Source organism: Carassius gibelio, chromosome B19 (assembly GCF_023724105.1).
Source record: "Carassius gibelio isolate Cgi1373 ecotype wild population from Czech Republic chromosome B19, carGib1.2-hapl.c, whole genome shotgun sequence".
NCBI lineage: Eukaryota > Metazoa > Chordata > Actinopteri > Cypriniformes > Cyprinidae > Carassius > Carassius gibelio.
Window position 1 is genome coordinate 2450263 of NC_068414.1, and position 21667 is coordinate 2471929.

A 21667-nucleotide genomic window follows, 5' to 3' on the forward strand; every position below is an offset into this window, starting at 1 on the left:
AAAAGGGAGGAGTAAAACTCAAAAAAGTCCCCTCGGTCCACCAATAACCAAAAGCCCAATCAAGGCAATCTCTTTCTCATGCCTCTATCTGAAAAGTTGGATAAAATCTTATATGAAAAAAAAAGTCTTTTAAAGAAATCCCTTATTCCGAGGTCACCGTAGCCACCAGATCCAGTCTGTATCCGCTTCAGTCACCCGGATCCAGTCCGTATCCAGAGAAGATGGTGGATCAACACCTAGAAAGGACCTCTATGGCCCAGAAACACAGCGGAGACCGTGACAACTAGATGAGCCGCAGATACAAATCCCCTGTAAAGACCACCTGGACAAGACCACAGGAAACAGATGATTCTTCTGCACAGTCTGACATTCCTGCAGCCTGGAGCTGATCTACCTGTTTCGTCTGACAATGGGAGAACTGTCTCCCCGACTGAGCCTGGTTTCTCACCGGGTTTTTTCTCCATCCTTTCACCGATCGAGTTTTGGTTTCTTGCCTCTGTCGCTTCTGGCAGGCGGAGCTGGGGACACTTCATGTACAGCGATATCGTTGACTTGATTGCAAATTATTGCACAGATACTATTTAAACTGAACTTAGCTGAATGATGTCATCAAAGAGTTCAATAACGAAATGCCTTTAACTGTCATTTTGCTTTTTGACGCACTGTGTTCTTAATTAATGTTGTTCAGTTGCATTGACGCAATACTTTTTGTTTAAAGCGCAATTTAAAAAAAAAAAAAAAAAAAAAAAGAGTCCAAACAATGACCCCTGCTACGGGTAGTGTTCCAAGTGTTATGCGACTTCAGCTAATGATGGGTCCATCAGAAATTTTACGGTGCTAGGGCTGGGTCTGCGTCAGAAGAAGCCATGCATTGTTTAGTTATGTCAGTGCAGTGCCGTCAGTTGGGGGAGAAACGGCAGCATGCACGGCTCCTCATTAGTATAGTGGACAGTATCTCCGCCTGTCACGCGGAAGACCGGGGTTCGATTCCCAGACGGGGAGAGCTGGTTCTTTTCGTCTTCAGAATGATCCATCCAAAATGTTTGGTTGGAGTCGCAGGTCACAGAAGGAGTTCTGCTTCGACGTCAGCCCGAGCCAAAGGACATGCGTTGGCCGGGAATCGAACCCGGGTCAACTGCTTGGAAGGCAGCTATGCTCACCACTATAACACCAACGCAGGCGGAAGTCAGTAGCTTTATTGACGCACTGTGTTCCTAATAAATGTTGTTCAGTTGCATTGACACAATACTTTTTGTTTAAAGCGCAATTAAAAAAAAAAAAAAAAAAGAGTCCAAACAATGACCCCTGCTACGGGTAGTGTTGCAAGTGTTATGCGACTTCAGCTAATGATGGGTCCATCCGAAATTATTCCATCCAAAAGTTTTGGGTGGAGGCACAGGTCACAGAGGGAGTTCTGCTTCGACGTCAGCCCGAGCCAAAGGACATGCGTTGGCCGGGTATTGAATCCGGGTCAACTGCTTGGAAGGCAGCTATGCTCACCACTATACCACCAACGCAGTCATCAGTCAGCAACTTGCGCCGTCACTAAGAAGGCTCGAAGTGCACGAGTCGCCGATAGGGCTAGAGGAGCAGATGAGATCTTTGTTTGGACCCGTCACTAAAGAGAGCCTTCAAGAATTTGCATCCCGTCACGTACAAAAAAGCGCTGCCTTCCCATCCGGCTAAATAAACACGAAGTGGTCAAACGCACAGAGTGCCTATTCAGACGATAACCAGTGGCAAGCCCTCTCGCAGCATGCTGCCGGACAGTCAAACTGATTCTGCTCTTGACATTTCAATGTAGCTCTGCTGTGAGCAGAGCACCCAAAAATACAGGTCACTCGCAAAAGTTCCCCTCCACGGAAATCTTTAGTAAAAGGCGAAAGATTTATGCGACAATGAAGAGAAACTCGAGCTGTGTCTCCGAACCCTCGGGCCTGTGCGCTGCCTCTGTTAAACTACTACGCTCGCCAAGGGTCATCAAGGGTGACAATGCCTGCCCACATGTGTTTCGTCAGCACCCCCCCCCCCCCCCCTATTCCAAAAGGGAGGAGTAAAACTCAAAAAAGTCCCCTCGGTCCACCAATAACCAAAAGCCCAATCAAGGCAATCTCTTTCTCATGCCTCTATCTGAAAAGTTGGATAAAATCTTATATGAAAAAAAAAGTCTTTTAAAGAAATCCCTTATTCCGAGGTCACCGTAGCCACCAGATCCAGTCTGTATCCGCTTCAGTCACCCGGATCCAGTCCGTATCCAGAGAAGATGGTGGATCAACACCTAGAAAGGACCTCTATGGCCCAGAAACACAGCGGAGACCGTGACAACTAGATGAGCCGCAGATACAAATCCCTTGTAAAGACCACCTGGACAAGACCACAGGAAACAGATGATTCTTCTGCACAGTCTGACATTCCTGCAGCCTGGAGCTGATCTACTGGTTTCGTCTGACAAGGGGAGAACTGTCTCCCCGACTGAGCCTGGTTTCTCACCGGGTTTTTTCTCCATCCTTTCACCGATCGAGTTTTGGTTTCTTCCCTCTGTCGCTTCTGGCAGGCGGAGCTGGGGACACTTCATGTACAGCGATATCGTTGACTTGATTGCAAATTATTGCACAGATACTATTTAAACTGAACTTAGCTGAATGATGTCATCAAAGAGTTCAATAACGAAATGCCTTTAACTGTCATTTTGCTTTTTGACGCACTGTGTTCCTAATTAATGTTGTTCAGTTGCATTGACGCAATACTTTCTGTTTAAAGCGCAATTTAAAAAAAAAAAAAAAAAAAAAAAAGAGTCCAAACAATGACCCCTGCTACGGGTAGTGTTCCAAGTGTTATGCGACTTCAGCTAATGATGGGTCCATCAGAAATTTTACGGTGCTAGGGCTGGGTCTGCGTCAGAAGAAGCCATGCATTGTTTAGTTATGTCAGTGCAGTGCCGTCAGTTGGGGGAGAAACGGCAGCATGCACGGCTCCTCGTTAGTATAGTGGACAGTATCTCCGCCTGTCACGCGGAAGACCGGGGTTCGATTCCCCGACGGGGAGAGCTGGTTCTTTTCGTCTTCCGAATGATCCATCCAAAATGTTTGGTTGGAGTCGCAGGTCACAGAAGGAGTTCTGCTTCGACGTCAGCCCGAGCCAAAGGACATGCGTTGGCCGGGAATCGAACCCGGGTCAACTGCTTGGAAGGCAGCTATGCTCACCACTATACCACCAACGCAGTCGGAAGTCAGTAGCTTTATTGACGCACTGTGTTCCTAATAAATGTTGTTCAGTTGCATTGACACAATACTTTTTGTTTAAAGCGCAATTAAAAAAAGAAAAAAAAAAAAAAAAGAGTCCAAACAATGACCCCTGCTACCGGTAGTGTTGCAAGTGTTATGCGACTTCAGCTAATGATGGGTCCATCCGAAATTATTCCATCCAAAAGTTTTGGGTGGAGGCACAGGTCACAGAGGGAGTTCTGCTTCGACGTCAGCCCGAGCCAAAGGATATGCATTGGCCGGGAATCGAATCCGGGTCAACTGCTTGGAAGGCAGCTATGCTCACCACTATACCACCAACGCAGTCAGCAGTCAGCAACTTGCGCCGTCACTAAGAAGGCTCGAAGTGCACGAGTCGCCGATAGGGCTAGAGGAGCAGATGAGATCTTTGTTTGGACCCGTCACTAAAGAGAGCCTTCAAGAATTTGCATCCCGTCACGTACAAGAAAGCGCTGCCTTCCCATCCGGCTAAATAAACACGAAGTGGTCAAACGCAGAGAGTGCCTATAATAACCAAAAGCCCAATCAAGGCAATCTCTTTCTCATGCCTCTATCTGAAAAGTTGGATAAAATCTTATATGAAAAAAAAAGTCTTTTAAAGAAATCCCTTATTCCGAGGTCACCGTAGCCACCAGATCCAGTCTGTATCCGCTTCAGTCACCCGGATCCAGTCCGTATCCAGAGAAGATGGTGGATCAACACCTAGAAAGGACCTCTATGGCCCAGAAACACAGCGGAGACCGTGACAACTAGATGAGCCGCAGATACAAATCCCCTGTAAAGACCACCTGGACAAGACCACAGGAAACAGATGATTCTTCTGCACAGTCTGACATTCCTGCAGCCTGGAGCTGATCTACCTGTTTCGTCTGACAATGGGAGAACTGTCTCCCCGACTGAGCCTGGTTTCTCACCGGGTTTTTTCTCCATCCTTTCACCGATCGAGTTTTGGTTTCTTGCCTCTGTCGCTTCTGGCAGGCGGAGCTGGGGACACTTCATGTACAGCGATATCGTTGACTTGATTGCAAATTATTGCACAGATACTATTTAAACTGAACTTAGCTGAATGATGTCATCAAAGAGTTCAATAACGAAATGCCTTTAACTGTCATTTTGCTTTTTGACGCACTGTGTTCCTAATAAATGTTGTTCAGTTGCATTGACACAATACTTTTTGTTTAAAGCGCAATTAAAAAAAAAAAAAAGAGTCCAAACAATGACCCCTGCTACGGGTAGTGTTGCAAGTGTTATGCGACTTCAGCTAATGATGGGTCCATCCGAAATTATTCCATCCAAAAGTTTTGGGTGGAGGCACAGGTCACAGAGGGAGTTCTGCTTCGACGTCAGCCCGAGCCAAAGGACATGCGTTGGCCGGGTATTGAATCCGGGTCAACTGCTTGGAAGGCAGCTATGCTCACCACTATACCACCAACGCAGTCATCAGTCAGCAACTTGCGCCGTCACTAAGAAGGCTCGAAGTGCACGAGTCGCCGATAGGGCTAGAGGAGCAGATGAGATCTTTGTTTGGACCCGTCACTAAAGAGAGCCTTCAAGAATTTGCATCCCGTCACGTACCAAAAAGCGCTGCCTTCCCATCCGGCTAAATAAACACGAAGTGGTCAAATGCAGAGAGTGCCTATTCAGACGATGACCAGTGGCAAGCCCTTTCGCAGCATGCTGCCGGACGGTCAAACTGATTCTGCTCTTGACATTTCGATGTAGCTCTGCTGTGAGCAGAGCACCCAAAAATACAGGTCACTCGCAAAAGTTCCCCTCCACGGAAATCTTTAGTAAAAGGCGAAAGATTTATGCGACAATGAAGAGAAACTCGAGCTGTGTCTCCAAACCCTCGGGCCTGTGCGCTGCCTCTGTTAAACTACTACGCTCGCCAAGGGTCATCAAGGGTGACAATGCCTGCCCACATGTGTTTCGTCAGCACCCCCCCCCCCCCACTCCAAAAGGGAGGAGTAAAACTCAAAAAAGTCCTCTCGGTCCACCAATAACCAAAAGCCCAATCAAGGCAATCTCTTTCTCATGCCTCTATCTGAAAAGTTGGATAAAATCTTATATGAAAAAAAAAGTCTTTTAAAGAAATCCCTTATTCCGAGGTCACCGTAGCCACCAGATCCAGTCTGTATCCGCTTCAGTCACCCGGATCCAGTCCGTATCCAGAGAAGATGGTGGATCAACACCTAGAAAGGACCTCTATGGCCCAGAAACACAGCGGAGACCGTGACAACTAGATGAGCCGCAGATACAAATCCCTTGTAAAGACCACCTGGACAAGACCACAGGAAACAGATGATTCTTCTGCACAGTCTGACATTCCTGCAGCCTGGAGCTGATCTACTGGTTTCGTCTGACAAGGGGAGAACTGTCTCCCCGACTGAGCCTGGTTTCTCACCGGGTTTTTTCTCCATCCTTTCACCGATCGAGTTTTGGTTTCTTGCCTCTGTCGCTTCTGGCAGGCGGAGCTGGGGACACTTCATGTACAGCGATATCGTTGACTTGATTGCAAATTATTGCACAGATACTATTTAAACTGAACTTAGCTGAATGATGTCATCAAAGAGTTCAATAACGAAATGCCTTTAACTGTCATTTTGCTTTTTGACGCACTGTGTTCCTAATTAATGTTGTTCAGTTGCATTGACGCAATACTTTTTGTTTAAAGCGCAATTTAAAAAAAAAAAAAAAAAAAAAAAGAGTCCAAACAATGACCCCTGCTACGGGTAGTGTTCCAAGTGTTATGCGACTTCAGCTAATGATGGGTCCATCAGAAATTTTACGGTGCTAGGGCTGGGTCTGCGTCAGAAGAAGCCATGCATTGTTTAGTTATGTCAGTGCAGTGCCGTCAGTTGGGGGAGAAACGGCAGCATGCACGGCTCCTCGTTAGTATAGTGGACAGTATCTCCGCCTGTCACGCGGAAGACCGGGGTTCGATTCCCCGACGGGGAGAGCTGGTTCTTTTCGTCTTCCGAATGATCCATCCAAAATGTTTGGTTGGAGTCGCAGGTCACAGAAGGAGTTCTGCTTCGACGTCAGCCCGAGCCAAAGGACATGCGTTGGCCGGGAATCGAACCCGGGTCAACTGCTTGGAAGGCAGCTATGCTCACCACTATACCACCAACGCAGGCGGAAGTCAGTAGCTTTATTGACGCACTGTGTTCCTAATAAATGTTGTTCAGTTGCATTGACACAATACTTTTTGTTTAAAGCGCAATTAAAAAAAAAAAAAAAAAAAAAGAGTCCAAACAATGACCCCTGCTACGGGTAGTGTTGCAAGTGTTATGCGACTTCAGCTAATGATGGGTCCATCCGAAATTATTCCATCCAAAATTTTGGGTGGAGGCACAGGTCACAGAGGGAGTTCTGCTTCGACGTCAGCCCGAGCCAAAGGACATGCGCACTGCTCTCTCCAACTGCTTGGAAGGCAGCTATGCTCACCACTATACCACCAACGCAGTCAGCAGTCAGCAACTTGCGCCGTCACTAAGAAGGCTCGAAGTGCACGAGTCGCCGATAGGGCTAGAGGAGCAGATGAGATCTTTGTTTGGACCCGTCACTAAAGAGAGCCTTCAAGAATTTGCATCCCGTCACGTACAAGAAAGCGCTGCCTTCCCATCCGGCTAAATAAACACGAAGTGGTCAAACGCAGAGAGTGCCTATAATAACCAAAAGCCCAATCAAGGCAATCTCTTTCTCATGCCTCTATCTGAAAAGTTGGATAAAATCTTATATGAAAAAAAAAGTCTTTTAAAGAAATCCCTTATTCCGAGGTCACCGTAGCCACCAGATCCAGTCTGTATCCGCTTCAGACACCCGGATCCAGTCCGTATCCAGAGAAGATGGTGGATCAACACCTAGAAAGGACCTCTATGGCCCAGAAACACAGCGGAGACCGTGACAACTAGATGAGCCGCAGATACAAATCCCTTGTAAAGACCACCTGGACAAGACCACAGGAAACAGATGATTCTTCTGCACAGTCTGACATTCCTGCAGCCTGGAGCTGATCTACTGGTTTCGTCTGACAAGGGGAGAACTGTCTCCCCGACTGAGCCTGGTTTCTCACCCGGTTTTTTCTCCATCCTTTCACCGATCGAGTTTTGGTTTCTTGCCTCTGTCGCTTCTGGCAGGCGGAGCTGGGGACACTTCATGTACAGCGATATCGTTGACTTGATTGCAAATTATTGCACAGATACTATTTAAACTGAACTTAGCTGAATGATGTCATCAAAGAGTTCAATAACGAAATGCCTTTAACTGTCATTTTGCTTTTTGACGCACTGTGTTCCTAATTAATGTTGTTCAGTTGCATTGACGCAATACTTTTTGTTTAAAGCGCAATTTAAAAAAAAAAAAAAAAAAAAAGAGTCCAAACAATGACCCCTGCTACGGGTAGTGTTCCAAGTGTTATGCGACTTCAGCTAATGATGGGTCCATCAGAAATTTTACGGTGCTAGGGCTGGGTCTGCGTCAGAAGAAGCCATGCATTGTTTAGTTATGTCAGTGCAGTGCCGTCAGTTGGGGGAGAAACGGCAGCATGCACGGCTCCTCGTTAGTATAGTGGACAGTATCTCCGCCTGTCACGCGGAAGACCGGGGTTCGATTCCCCGACGGGGAGAGCTGGTTCTTTTCGTCTTCCGAATGATCCATCCAAAATGTTTGGTTGGAGTCGCAGGTCACAGAAGGAGTTCTGCTTCGACGTCAGCCCGAGCCAAAGGACATGCGTTGGCCGGGAATCGAACCCGGGTCAACTGCTTGGAAGGCAGCTATGCTCACCACTATACCACCAACGCAGGCGGAAGTCAGTAGCTTTATTGACGCACTGTGTTCCTAATAAATGTTGTTCAGTTGCATTGACACAATACTTTTTGTTTAAAGCGCAATTAAAAAAAAAAAAAAAAAAAAAAAGAGTCCAAACAATGACCCCTGCTACCGGTAGTGTTGCAAGTGTTATGCGACTTCAGCTAATGATGGGTCCATCCGAAATTATTCCATCCAAAAGTTTTGGGTGGAGGCACAGGTCACAGAGGGAGTTCTGCTTCGACGTCAGCCCGAGCCAAAGGATATGCGTTGGCCGGGAATCGAATCCGGGTCAACTGCTTGGAAGGCAGCTATGCTCACCACTATACCACCAACGCAGTCAGCAGTCAGCAACTTGCGCCGTCACTAAGAAGGCTCGAAGTGCACGAGTCGCCGATAGGGCTAGAGGAGCAGATGAGATCTTTGTTTGGACCCGTCACTAAAGAGAGCCTTCAAGAATTTGCATCCCGTCACGTACAAGAAAGCGCTGCCTTCCCATCCGGCTAAATAAACACGAAGTGGTCAAACGCAGAGAGTGCCTATAATAACCAAAAGCCCAATCAAGGCAATCTCTTTCTCATGCCTCTATCTGAAAAGTTGGATAAAATCTTATATGAAAAAAAAAGTCTTTTAAAGAAATCCCTTATTCCGAGGTCACCGTAGCCACCAGATCCAGTCTGTATCCGCTTCAGACACCCGGATCCAGTCCGTATCCAGAGAAGATGGTGGATCAACACCTAGAAAGGACCTCTATGGCCCAGAAACACAGCGGAGACCGTGACAACTAGATGAGCCGCAGATACAAATCCCTTGTAAAGACCACCTGGACAAGACCACAGGAAACAGATGATTCTTCTGCACAGTCTGACATTCCTGCAGCCTGGAGCTGATCTACTGGTTTCGTCTGACAAGGGGAGAACTGTCTCCCCGACTGAGCCTGGTTTCTCACCCGGTTTTTTCTCCATCCTTTCACCGATCGAGTTTTGGTTTCTTGCCTCTGTCGCTTCTGGCAGGCGGAGCTGGGGACACTTCATGTACAGCGATATCGTTGACTTGATTGCAAATTATTGCACAGATACTATTTAAACTGAACTTAGCTGAATGATGTCATCAAAGAGTTCAATAACGAAATGCCTTTAACTGTCATTTTGCTTTTTGACGCACTGTGTTCCTAATTAATGTTGTTCAGTTGCATTGACGCAATACTTTTTGTTTAAAGCGCAATTTAAAAAAAAAAAAAAAAAAAAAGAGTCCAAACAATGACCCCTGCTACGGGTAGTGTTCCAAGTGTTATGCGACTTCAGCTAATGATGGGTCCATCAGAAATTTTACGGTGCTAGGGCTGGGTCTGCGTCAGAAGAAGCCATGCATTGTTTAGTTATGTCAGTGCAGTGCCGTCAGTTGGGGGAGAAACGGCAGCATGCACGGCTCCTCGTTAGTATAGTGGACAGTATCTCCGCCTGTCACGCGGAAGACCGGGGTTCGATTCCCCGACGGGGAGAGCTGGTTCTTTTCGTCTTCCGAATGATCCATCCAAAATGTTTGGTTGGAGTCGCAGGTCACAGAAGGAGTTCTGCTTCGACGTCAGCCCGAGCCAAAGGACATGCGTTGGCCGGGAATCGAACCCGGGTCAACTGCTTGGAAGGCAGCTATGCTCACCACTATACCACCAACGCAGGCGGAAGTCAGTAGCTTTATTGACGCACTGTGTTCCTAATAAATGTTGTTCAGTTGCATTGACACAATACTTTTTGTTTAAAGCGCAATTAAAAAAAAAAAAAAAAAAAAAAAGAGTCCAAACAATGACCCCTGCTACCGGTAGTGTTGCAAGTGTTATGCGACTTCAGCTAATGATGGGTCCATCCGAAATTATTCCATCCAAAAGTTTTGGGTGGAGGCACAGGTCACAGAGGGAGTTCTGCTTCGACGTCAGCCCGAGCCAAAGGATATGCGTTGGCCGGGAATCGAATCCGGGTCAACTGCTTGGAAGGCAGCTATGCTCACCACTATACCACCAACGCAGTCAGCAGTCAGCAACTTGCGCCGTCACTAAGAAGGCTCGAAGTGCACGAGTCGCCGATAGGGCTAGAGGAGCAGATGAGATCTTTGTTTGGACCCGTCACTAAAGAGAGCCTTCAAGAATTTGCATCCCGTCACGTACAAAAAAGCGCTGCCTTCCCATCCGGCTAAATAAACACGAAGTGGTCAAACGCAGAGAGTGCCTATTCAGACGATGACCAGTGGCAAGCCCTCTCGCAGCATGCTGCCGGACGGTCAAACTGATTCTGCTCTTGACATTTCGATGTAGCTCTGCTGTGAGCAGAGCACCCAAAAATACAGGTCACTCGCAAAAGTTCCCCTCCACGGAAATCTTTAGTAAAAGGCGAAAGATTTATGCGACAATGAAGAGAAACTCGAGCTGTGTCTCCAAACCCTCGGGCCTGTGCGCTGCCTCTGTTAAACTACTACGCTCGCCAAGGGTCATCAAGGGTGACAATGCCTGCCCACATGTGTTTCGTCAGCACCCCCCCCCCCCCCATTCCAAAAGGGAGGAGTAAAACTCAAAAAAGTCCCCTCGGTCCACCAATAACCAAAAGCCCAATCAAGGCAATCTCTTTCTCATGCCTCTATCTGAAAAGTTGGATAAAATCTTATATGAAAAAAAAAGTCTTTTAAAGAAATCCCTTATTCCGAGGTCACCGTAGCCACCAGATCCAGTCTGTATCCGCTTCAGTCACCCGGATCCAGTCCGTATCCAGAGAAGATGGTGGATCAACACCTAGAAAGGACCTCTATGGCCCAGAAACACAGCGGAGACCGTGACAACTAGATGAGCCGCAGATACAAATCCCCTGTAAAGACCACCTGGACAAGACCACAGGAAACAGATGATTCTTCTGCACAGTCTGACATTCCTGCAGCCTGGAGCTGATCTACCTGTTTCGTCTGACAATGGGAGAACTGTCTCCCCGACTGAGCCTGGTTTCTCACCGGGTTTTTTCTCCATCCTTTCACCGATCGAGTTTTGGTTTCTTGCCTCTGTCGCTTCTGGCAGGCGGAGCTGGGGACACTTCATGTACAGCGATATCGTTGACTTGATTGCAAATTATTGCACAGATACTATTTAAACTGAACTTAGCTGAATGATGTCATCAAAGAGTTCAATAACGAAATGCCTTTAACTGTCATTTTGCTTTTTGACGCACTGTGTTCTTAATTAATGTTGTTCAGTTGCATTGACGCAATACTTTTTGTTTAAAGCGCAATTTAAAAAAAAAAAAAAAAAAAAAAAGAGTCCAAACAATGACCCCTGCTACGGGTAGTGTTCCAAGTGTTATGCGACTTCAGCTAATGATGGGTCCATCAGAAATTTTACGGTGCTAGGGCTGGGTCTGCGTCAGAAGAAGCCATGCATTGTTTAGTTATGTCAGTGCAGTGCCGTCAGTTGGGGGAGAAACGGCAGCATGCACGGCTCCTCATTAGTATAGTGGACAGTATCTCCGCCTGTCACGCGGAAGACCGGGGTTCGATTCCCAGACGGGGAGAGCTGGTTCTTTTCGTCTTCAGAATGATCCATCCAAAATGTTTGGTTGGAGTCGCAGGTCACAGAAGGAGTTCTGCTTCGACGTCAGCCCGAGCCAAAGGACATGCGTTGGCCGGGAATCGAACCCGGGTCAACTGCTTGGAAGGCAGCTATGCTCACCACTATAACACCAACGCAGGCGGAAGTCAGTAGCTTTATTGACGCACTGTGTTCCTAATAAATGTTGTTCAGTTGCATTGACACAATACTTTTTGTTTAAAGCGCAATTAAAAAAAAAAAAAAAAAAGAGTCCAAACAATGACCCCTGCTACGGGTAGTGTTGCAAGTGTTATGCGACTTCAGCTAATGATGGGTCCATCCGAAATTATTCCATCCAAAAGTTTTGGGTGGAGGCACAGGTCACAGAGGGAGTTCTGCTTCGACGTCAGCCCGAGCCAAAGGACATGCGTTGGCCGGGTATTGAATCCGGGTCAACTGCTTGGAAGGCAGCTATGCTCACCACTATACCACCAACGCAGTCATCAGTCAGCAACTTGCGCCGTCACTAAGAAGGCTCGAAGTGCACGAGTCGCCGATAGGGCTAGAGGAGCAGATGAGATCTTTGTTTGGACCCGTCACTAAAGAGAGCCTTCAAGAATTTGCATCCCGTCACGTACAAAAAAGCGCTGCCTTCCCATCCGGCTAAATAAACACGAAGTGGTCAAACGCACAGAGTGCCTATTCAGACGATAACCAGTGGCAAGCCCTCTCGCAGCATGCTGCCGGACAGTCAAACTGATTCTGCTCTTGACATTTCGATGTAGCTCTGCTGTGAGCAGAGCACCCAAAAATACAGGTCACTCGCAAAAGTTCCCCTCCACGGAAATCTTTAGTAAAAGGCGAAAGATTTATGCGACAATGAAGAGAAACTCGAGCTGTGTCTCCGAACCCTCGGGCCTGTGCGCTGCCTCTGTTAAACTACTACGCTCGCCAAGGGTCATCAAGGGTGACAATGCCTGCCCACATGTGTTTCGTCAGCACCCCCCCCCCCCCCCCTATTCCAAAAGGGAGGAGTAAAACTCAAAAAAGTCCCCTCGGTCCACCAATAACCAAAAGCCCAATCAAGGCAATCTCTTTCTCATGCCTCTATCTGAAAAGTTGGATAAAATCTTATATGAAAAAAAAAGTCTTTTAAAGAAATCCCTTATTCCGAGGTCACCGTAGCCACCAGATCCAGTCTGTATCCGCTTCAGTCACCCGGATCCAGTCCGTATCCAGAGAAGATGGTGGATCAACACCTAGAAAGGACCTCTATGGCCCAGAAACACAGCGGAGACCGTGACAACTAGATGAGCCGCAGATACAAATCCCTTGTAAAGACCACCTGGACAAGACCACAGGAAACAGATGATTCTTCTGCACAGTCTGACATTCCTGCAGCCTGGAGCTGATCTACTGGTTTCGTCTGACAAGGGGAGAACTGTCTCCCCGACTGAGCCTGGTTTCTCACCGGGTTTTTTCTCCATCCTTTCACCGATCGAGTTTTGGTTTCTTCCCTCTGTCGCTTCTGGCAGGCGGAGCTGGGGACACTTCATGTACAGCGATATCGTTGACTTGATTGCAAATTATTGCACAGATACTATTTAAACTGAACTTAGCTGAATGATGTCATCAAAGAGTTCAATAACGAAATGCCTTTAACTGTCATTTTGCTTTTTGACGCACTGTGTTCCTAATTAATGTTGTTCAGTTGCATTGACGCAATACTTTCTGTTTAAAGCGCAATTTAAAAAAAAAAAAAAAAAAAAAAAAGAGTCCAAACAATGACCCCTGCTACGGGTAGTGTTCCAAGTGTTATGCGACTTCAGCTAATGATGGGTCCATCAGAAATTTTACGGTGCTAGGGCTGGGTCTGCGTCAGAAGAAGCCATGCATTGTTTAGTTATGTCAGTGCAGTGCCGTCAGTTGGGGGAGAAACGGCAGCATGCACGGCTCCTCGTTAGTATAGTGGACAGTATCTCCGCCTGTCACGCGGAAGACCGGGGTTCGATTCCCCGACGGGGAGAGCTGGTTCTTTTCGTCTTCCGAATGATCCATCCAAAATGTTTGGTTGGAGTCGCAGGTCACAGAAGGAGTTCTGCTTCGACGTCAGCCCGAGCCAAAGGACATGCGTTGGCCGGGAATCGAACCCGGGTCAACTGCTTGGAAGGCAGCTATGCTCACCACTATACCACCAACGCAGTCGGAAGTCAGTAGCTTTATTGACGCACTGTGTTCCTAATAAATGTTGTTCAGTTGCATTGACACAATACTTTTTGTTTAAAGCGCAATTAAAAAAAGAAAAAAAAAAAAAAAAGAGTCCAAACAATGACCCCTGCTACCGGTAGTGTTGCAAGTGTTATGCGACTTCAGCTAATGATGGGTCCATCCGAAATTATTCCATCCAAAAGTTTTGGGTGGAGGCACAGGTCACAGAGGGAGTTCTGCTTCGACGTCAGCCCGAGCCAAAGGATATGCATTGGCCGGGAATCGAATCCGGGTCAACTGCTTGGAAGGCAGCTATGCTCACCACTATACCACCAACGCAGTCAGCAGTCAGCAACTTGCGCCGTCACTAAGAAGGCTCGAAGTGCACGAGTCGCCGATAGGGCTAGAGGAGCAGATGAGATCTTTGTTTGGACCCGTCACTAAAGAGAGCCTTCAAGAATTTGCATCCCGTCACGTACAAGAAAGCGCTGCCTTCCCATCCGGCTAAATAAACACGAAGTGGTCAAACGCAGAGAGTGCCTATAATAACCAAAAGCCCAATCAAGGCAATCTCTTTCTCATGCCTCTATCTGAAAAGTTGGATAAAATCTTATATGAAAAAAAAAGTCTTTTAAAGAAATCCCTTATTCCGAGGTCACCGTAGCCACCAGATCCAGTCTGTATCCGCTTCAGTCACCCGGATCCAGTCCGTATCCAGAGAAGATGGTGGATCAACACCTAGAAAGGACCTCTATGGCCCAGAAACACAGCGGAGACCGTGACAACTAGATGAGCCGCAGATACAAATCCCCTGTAAAGACCACCTGGACAAGACCACAGGAAACAGATGATTCTTCTGCACAGTCTGACATTCCTGCAGCCTGGAGCTGATCTACCTGTTTCGTCTGACAATGGGAGAACTGTCTCCCCGACTGAGCCTGGTTTCTCACCGGGTTTTTTCTCCATCCTTTCACCGATCGAGTTTTGGTTTCTTGCCTCTGTCGCTTCTGGCAGGCGGAGCTGGGGACACTTCATGTACAGCGATATCGTTGACTTGATTGCAAATTATTGCACAGATACTATTTAAACTGAACTTAGCTGAATGATGTCATCAAAGAGTTCAATAACGAAATGCCTTTAACTGTCATTTTGCTTTTTGACGCACTGTGTTCCTAATAAATGTTGTTCAGTTGCATTGACACAATACTTTTTGTTTAAAGCGCAATTAAAAAAAAAAAAAAGAGTCCAAACAATGACCCCTGCTACGGGTAGTGTTGCAAGTGTTATGCGACTTCAGCTAATGATGGGTCCATCCGAAATTATTCCATCCAAAAGTTTTGGGTGGAGGCACAGGTCACAGAGGGAGTTCTGCTTCGACGTCAGCCCGAGCCAAAGGACATGCGTTGGCCGGGTATTGAATCCGGGTCAACTGCTTGGAAGGCAGCTATGCTCACCACTATACCACCAACGCAGTCATCAGTCAGCAACTTGCGCCGTCACTAAGAAGGCTCGAAGTGCACGAGTCGCCGATAGGGCTAGAGGAGCAGATGAGATCTTTGTTTGGACCCGTCACTAAAGAGAGCCTTCAAGAATTTGCATCCCGTCACGTACCAAAAAGCGCTGCCTTCCCATCCGGCTAAATAAACACGAAGTGGTCAAATGCAGAGAGTGCCTATTCAGACGATGACCAGTGGCAAGCCCTTTCGCAGCATGCTGCCGGACGGTCAAACTGATTCTGCTCTTGACATTTCGATGTAGCTCTGCTGTGAGCAGAGCACCCAAAAATACAGGTCACTCGCAAAAGTTCCCCTCCACGGAAATCTTTAGTAAAAGGCGAAAGATTTATGCGACAATGAAGAGAAACTCGAGCTGTGTCTCCAAACCCTCGGGCCTGTGCGCTGCCTCTGTTAAACTACTACGCTCGCCAAGGGTCATCAAGGGTGACAATGCCTGCCCACATGTGTTTCGTCAGCACCCCCGCCCCCCCTATTCCAAAAGGGAGGAGTAAAACTCAAAAAAGTCCCCTCGGTCCACCAATAACCAAAAGCCCAATCAAGGCAATCTCTTTCTCATGCCTCTATCTGAAAAGTTGGATAAAATCTTATATGAAAAAAAAAGTCTTTTAAAGAAATCCCTTATTCCGAGGTCACCGTAGCCACCAGATCCAGTCTGTATCCGCTTCAGTCACCCGGATCCAGTCCGTATCCAGAGAAGATGGTGGATCAACACCTAGAAAGGACCTCTATGGCCCAGAAACACAGCGGAGACCGTGACAACTAGATGAGCCGCAGATACAAATCCCCTGTAAAGACCACCTGGACAAGACCACAGGAAACAGATGATTCTTCTGCACAGTCTGACATTCCTGCAGCCTGGAGCTGATCTACCTGTTTCGTCTGACAATGGGAGAACTGTCTCCCCGACTGAGCCTGGTTTCTCACCGGGTTTTTTCTCCATCCTTTCACCGATCGAGTTTTGGTTTGTTGCCTCTGTCGCTTCTGGCAGGCGGAGCTGGGGACACTTCATGTACAGCGATATCGTTGACTTGATTGCAAATTATTGCACAGATACTATTTAAACTGAACTTAGCTGAATGATGTCATCAAAGAGTTCAATAACGAAATGCCTTTAACTGTCATTTTGCTTTTTGACGCACTGTGTTCTTAATTAATGTTGTTCAGTTGCATTGACGCAATACTTTTTGTTTAAAGCGCAATTTAAAAAAAAAAAAAAAAAAAAAAAGAGTCCAAACAATGACCCCTGCTACGGGTAGTGTTCCAAGTGTTATGCGACTTCAGCTAATGATGGGTCCATCAGAAATTTTACGGTGCTAGGGCTGGGTCTGCGTCAGAAGAAGCCATGCATTGTTTAGTTATGTCAGTGCAGTGCCGTCAGTTGGGGGAGAAACGGCAGCATGCACGGCTCCTCATTAGTATAGTGGACAGTATCTCCGCCTGTCACGCGGAAGACCGGGGTTCGATTCCCAGACGGGGAGAGCTGGTTCTTTTCGTCTTCAGAATGATCCATCCAAAATGTTTGGTTGGAGTCGCAGGTCACAGAAGGAGTTCTGCTTCGACGTCAGCCCGAGCCAAAGGACATGCGTTGGCCGGGAATCGAACCCGGGTCAACTGCTTGGAAGGCAGCTATGCTCACCACTATAACACCAACGCAGGCGGAAGTCAGTAGCTTTATTGACGCACTGTGTTCCTAATAAATGTTGTTCAGTTGCATTGACACAATACTTTTTGTTTAAAGCGCAATTAAAAAAAAAAAAAAAAAAGAGTCCAAACAATGACCCCTGCTACGGGTAGTGTTGCAAGTGTTATGCGACTTCAGCTAATGATGGGTCCATCCGAAATTATTCCATCCAAAAGTTTTGGGTGGAGGCACAGGTCACAGAGGGAGTTCTGCTTCGACGTCAGCCCGAGCCAAAGGACATGCGTTGGCCGGGTATTGAATCCGGGTCAACTGCTTGGAAGGCAGCTATGCTCACCACTATACCACCAACGCAGTCATCAGTCAGCAACTTGCGCCGTCACTAAGAAGGCTCGAAGTGCACGAGTCGCCGATAGGGCTAGAGGAGCAGATGAGATCTTTGTTTGGACCCGTCACTAAAGAGAGCCTTCAAGAATTTGCATCCCGTCACGTACAAAAAAGCGCTGCCTTCCCATCCGGCTAAATAAACACGAAGTGGTCAAACGCAGAGAGTGCCTATAATAACCAAAAGCCCAATCAAGGCAATCTCTTTCTCATGCCTCTATCTGAAAAGTTGGATAAAATCTTATATGAAAAAAAAAGTCTTTTAAAGAAATCCCTTATTCCGAGGTCACCGTAGCCACCAGATCCAGTCTGTATCCGCTTCAGTCACCCGGATCCAGTCCGTATCCAGAGAAGATGGTGGATCAACACCTAGAAAGGACCTCTATGGCCCAGAAACACAGCGGAGACCGTGACAACTAGATGAGCCGCAGATACAAATCCCCTGTAAAGACCACCTGGACAAGACCACAGGAAACAGATGATTCTTCTGCACAGTCTGACATTCCTGCAGCCTGGAGCTGATCTACCTGTTTCGTCTGACAATGGGAGAACTGTCTCCCCGACTGAGCCTGGTTTCTCACCGGGTTTTTTCTCCATCCTTTCACCGATCGAGTTTTGGTTTCTTGCCTCTGTCGCTTCTGGCAGGCGGAGCTGGGGACACTTCATGTACAGCGATATCGTTGACTTGATTGCAAATTATTGCACAGATACTATTTAAACTGAACTTAGCTGAATGATGTCATCAAAGAGTTCAATAACGAAATGCCTTTAACTGTCATTTTGCTTTTTGACGCACTGTGTTCCTAATAAATGTTGTTCAGTTGCATTGACACAATACTTTTTGTTTAAAGCGCAATTAAAAAAAAAAAAAAGAGTCCAAACAATGACCCCTGCTACGGGTAGTGTTGCAAGTGTTATGCGACTTCAGCTAATGATGGGTCCATCCGAAATTATTCCATCCAAAAGTTTTGGGTGGAGGCACAGGTCACAGAGGGAGTTCTGCTTCGACGTCAGCCCGAGCCAAAGGAAATGCGTTGGCCGGGTATCGAATCCGGGTCAACTGCTTGGAAGGCAGCTATGCTCACCACTATACCACCAACGCAGTCATCAGTCAGCAACTTGCGCCGTCACTAAGAAGGCTCGAAGTGCACGAGTCGCCGATAGGGCTAGAGGAGCAGATGAGATCTTTGTTTGGACCCGTCACTAAAGAGAGCCTTCAAGAATTTGCATCCCGTCACGTACAAAAAAGCGCTGCCTTCCCATCCGGCTAAATAAACACGAAGTGGTCAAATGCAGAGAGTGCCTATTCAGACGATGACCAGTGGCAAGCCCTCTCGCAGCATGCTGCCGGACGGTCAAACTGATTCTGCTCTTGACATTTCGATGTAGCTCTGCTGTGAGCAGAGCACCCAAAAATACAGGTCACTCGCAAAAGTTCCCCTCCACGGAAATCTTTAGTAAAAGGCGAAAGATTTATGCGACAATGAAGAGAAACTCGAGCTGTGTCTCCAAACCCTCGGGCCTGTGCGCTGCCTCTGTTAAACTACTATGCTCGCCAAGGGTCATCAAGGGTGACAATGCCTGCCCACATGTGTTTCGTCAGCACCCCCCCCCCCCCCTATTCCAAAAGGGAGGAGTAAAACTCAAAAAAGTCCCCTCGGTCCACCAATAACCAAAAGCCCAATCAAGGCAATCTCTTTCTCATGCCTCTATCTGAAAAGTTGGATAAAATCTTATATGAAAAAAAAAGTCTTTTAAAGAAATCCCTTATTCCGAGGTCACCGTAGCCACCAGATCCAGTCTGTATCCGCTTCAGTCACCCGGATCCAGTCCGTATCCAGAGAAGATGGTGGATCAACACCTAGAAAGGACCTCTATGGCCCAGAAACACAGCGGAGACCGTGACAACTAGATGAGCCGCAGATACAAATCCCCTGTAAAGACCACCTGGACAAGACCACAGGAAACAGATGATTCTTCTGCACAGTCTGACATTCCTGCAGCCTGGAGCTGATCTACCTGTTTCGTCTGACAATGGGAGAACTGTCTCCCCGACTGAGCCTGGTTTCTCACCGGGTTTTTTCTCCATCCTTTCACCGATCGAGTTTTGGTTTCTTGCCTCTGTCGCTTCTGGCAGGCGGAGCTGGGGACACTTCATGTACAGCGATATCGTTGACTTGATTGCAAATTATTGCACAGATACTATTTAAACTGAACTTAGCTGAATGATGTCATCAAAGAGTTCAATAACGAAATGCCTTTAACTGTCATTTTGCTTTTTGACGCACTGTGTTCCTAATAAATGTTGTTCAGTTGCATTGACACAATACTTTTTGTTTAAAGCGCAATAAAAAAAAAAAAAAAGAGTCCAAACAATGACCCCTGCTACGGGTAGTGTTGCAAGTGTTATGCGACTTCAGCTAATGATGGGTCCATCCGAAATTATTCCATCCAAAAGTTTTGGGTGGAGGCACAGGTCACAGAGGGAGTTCTGCTTCGACGTCAGCCCGAGCCAAAGGACATGCGTTGGCCGGGTATCGAATCCGGGTCAACTGCTTGGAAGGCAGCTATGCTCACCACTATACCACCAACGCAGTCATCAGTCAGCAACTTGCGCCGTCACTAAGAAGGCTCGAAGTGCACGAGTCGCCGATAGGGCTAGAGGAGCAGATGAGATCTTTGTTTGGACCCGTCACTAAAGAGAGCCTTCAAGAATTTGCATCCCGTCACGTACAAAAAAGCGCTGCCTTCCCATCCGGCTAAATAAACACGAAGTGGTCAAACGCAGAGAGTGCCTATTCAGACGATGACCAGTGGCAAGCCCTCTCGCAGCATGCTGCCGGACGGTCAAACTGATTCTGCTCTTGACATTTCGATGTAGCTCTGCTGTGAGCAGAGCACCCAAAAATACAGGTCACTCGCAAAAGTTCCCCTCCACGGAAATCTTTAGTAAAAGGCGAAAGATTTATGCGACAATGAAGAGAAACTCGAGCTGTGTCTCCAAACCCTCGGGCCTGTGCGCTGCCTCTGTTAAACTACTACGCTCGCCAAGGGTCATCAAGGGTGACAATGCCTGCCCACATGTGTTTCGTCAGCACCCCCCCCCCCCCTATTCCAAAAGGGAGGAGTAAAACTCAAAAAAGTCCCCTCGGTCCACCAATAACCAAAAGCCCAATCAAGGCAATCTCTTTCTCATGCCTCTATCTGAAAAGTTGGATAAAATCTTATATGAAAAAAAAAGTCTTTTAAAGAAATCCCTTATTCCGAGGTCACCGTAGCCACCAGATCCAGTCTGTATCCGCTTCAGTCACCCGGATCCAGTCCGTATCCAGAGAAGATGGTGGATCAACACCTAGAAAGGACCTCTATGGCCCAGAAACACAGCGGAGACCGTGACAACTAGATGAGCCGCAGATACAAATCCCTTGTAAAGACCACCTGGACAAGACCACAGGAAACAGATGATTCTTCTGCACAGTCTGACATTCCTGCAGCCTGGAGCTGATCTACCTGTTTCGTCTGACAATGGGAGAACTGTCTCCCCGACTGAGCCTGGTTTCTCACCGGGTTTTTTCTCCATCCTTTCACCGATCGAGTTTTGGTTTCTTGCCTCTGTCGCTTCTGGCAGGCGGAGCTGGGGACACTTCATGTACAGCGATATCGTTGACTTGATTGCAAATTATTGCACAGATACTATTTAAACTGAACTTAGCTGAATGATGTCATCAAAGAGTTCAATAACGAAATGCCTTTAACTGTCATTTTGCTTTTTGACGCACTGTGTTCTTAATTAATGTTGTTCAGTTGCATTGACGCAATACTTTTTGTTTAAAGCGCAATTTAAAAAAAAAAAAAAAAAAAAAAAGAGTCCAAACAATGACCCCTGCTACGGGTAGTGTTCCAAGTGTTATGCGACTTCAGCTAATGATGGGTCCATCAGAAATTTTACGGTGCTAGGGCTGGGTCTGCGTCAGAAGAAGCCATGCATTGTTTAGTTATGTCAGTGCAGTGCCGTCAGTTGGGGGAGAAACGGCAGCATGCACGGCTCCTCATTAGTATAGTGGACAGTATCTCCGCCTGTCACGCGGAAGACCGGGGTTCGATTCCCAGACGGGGAGAGCTGGTTCTTTTCGTCTTCAGAATGATCCATCCAAAATGTTTGGTTGGAGTCGCAGGTCACAGAAGGAGTTCTGCTTCGACGTCAGCCCGAGCCAAAGGACATGCGTTGGCCGGGAATCGAACCCGGGTCAACTGCTTGGAAGGCAGCTATGCTCACCACTATAAC

At 47.2% G+C, this 21667-nt stretch overlaps 12 non-coding genes across 12 annotated transcripts; all 12 read right to left on the reverse strand.

Moving 5' to 3' along the window:
• Positions 1-1802: 1802 nt before the first annotated feature.
• Positions 1803-1917, reverse strand: LOC127980547 (U5 spliceosomal RNA). The gene has a single exon (XR_008159565.1). It is a non-coding gene; the product is annotated as a U5 spliceosomal RNA (small nuclear RNA).
• A 1231-nt stretch (positions 1918-3148) lies between these two features.
• Positions 3149-3220, reverse strand: trnag-ucc (transfer RNA glycine (anticodon UCC)). Its single transcript has one exon. It is a non-coding gene; the product is annotated as a tRNA-Gly (tRNA).
• A 1763-nt stretch (positions 3221-4983) lies between these two features.
• LOC127980548 (U5 spliceosomal RNA) lies at positions 4984-5098 on the reverse strand. The gene has a single exon (XR_008159566.1). It is a non-coding gene; the product is annotated as a U5 spliceosomal RNA (small nuclear RNA).
• Positions 5099-6324: 1226 nt separating this feature from the next.
• On the reverse strand, positions 6325-6396 carry trnag-ucc (transfer RNA glycine (anticodon UCC)). Its single transcript has one exon. It is a non-coding gene; the product is annotated as a tRNA-Gly (tRNA).
• Positions 6397-7993: 1597 nt separating this feature from the next.
• trnag-ucc (transfer RNA glycine (anticodon UCC)) lies at positions 7994-8065 on the reverse strand. The gene has a single exon. It is a non-coding gene; the product is annotated as a tRNA-Gly (tRNA).
• Positions 8066-9676: 1611 nt separating this feature from the next.
• On the reverse strand, positions 9677-9748 carry trnag-ucc (transfer RNA glycine (anticodon UCC)). Its single transcript has one exon. It is a non-coding gene; the product is annotated as a tRNA-Gly (tRNA).
• A 630-nt stretch (positions 9749-10378) lies between these two features.
• LOC127980549 (U5 spliceosomal RNA) lies at positions 10379-10493 on the reverse strand. The gene has a single exon (XR_008159567.1). It is a non-coding gene; the product is annotated as a U5 spliceosomal RNA (small nuclear RNA).
• A 1924-nt stretch (positions 10494-12417) lies between these two features.
• Positions 12418-12532, reverse strand: LOC127980550 (U5 spliceosomal RNA). Its single transcript, XR_008159568.1, has one exon. It is a non-coding gene; the product is annotated as a U5 spliceosomal RNA (small nuclear RNA).
• Positions 12533-13763: 1231 nt separating this feature from the next.
• Positions 13764-13835, reverse strand: trnag-ucc (transfer RNA glycine (anticodon UCC)). The gene has a single exon. It is a non-coding gene; the product is annotated as a tRNA-Gly (tRNA).
• A 1763-nt stretch (positions 13836-15598) lies between these two features.
• Positions 15599-15713, reverse strand: LOC127980552 (U5 spliceosomal RNA). The gene has a single exon (XR_008159570.1). It is a non-coding gene; the product is annotated as a U5 spliceosomal RNA (small nuclear RNA).
• Positions 15714-18769: 3056 nt separating this feature from the next.
• Positions 18770-18884, reverse strand: LOC127980553 (U5 spliceosomal RNA). The gene has a single exon (XR_008159571.1). It is a non-coding gene; the product is annotated as a U5 spliceosomal RNA (small nuclear RNA).
• Positions 18885-20261: 1377 nt separating this feature from the next.
• LOC127980554 (U5 spliceosomal RNA) lies at positions 20262-20376 on the reverse strand. The gene has a single exon (XR_008159572.1). It is a non-coding gene; the product is annotated as a U5 spliceosomal RNA (small nuclear RNA).
• Positions 20377-21667: the final 1291 nt, after the last annotated feature.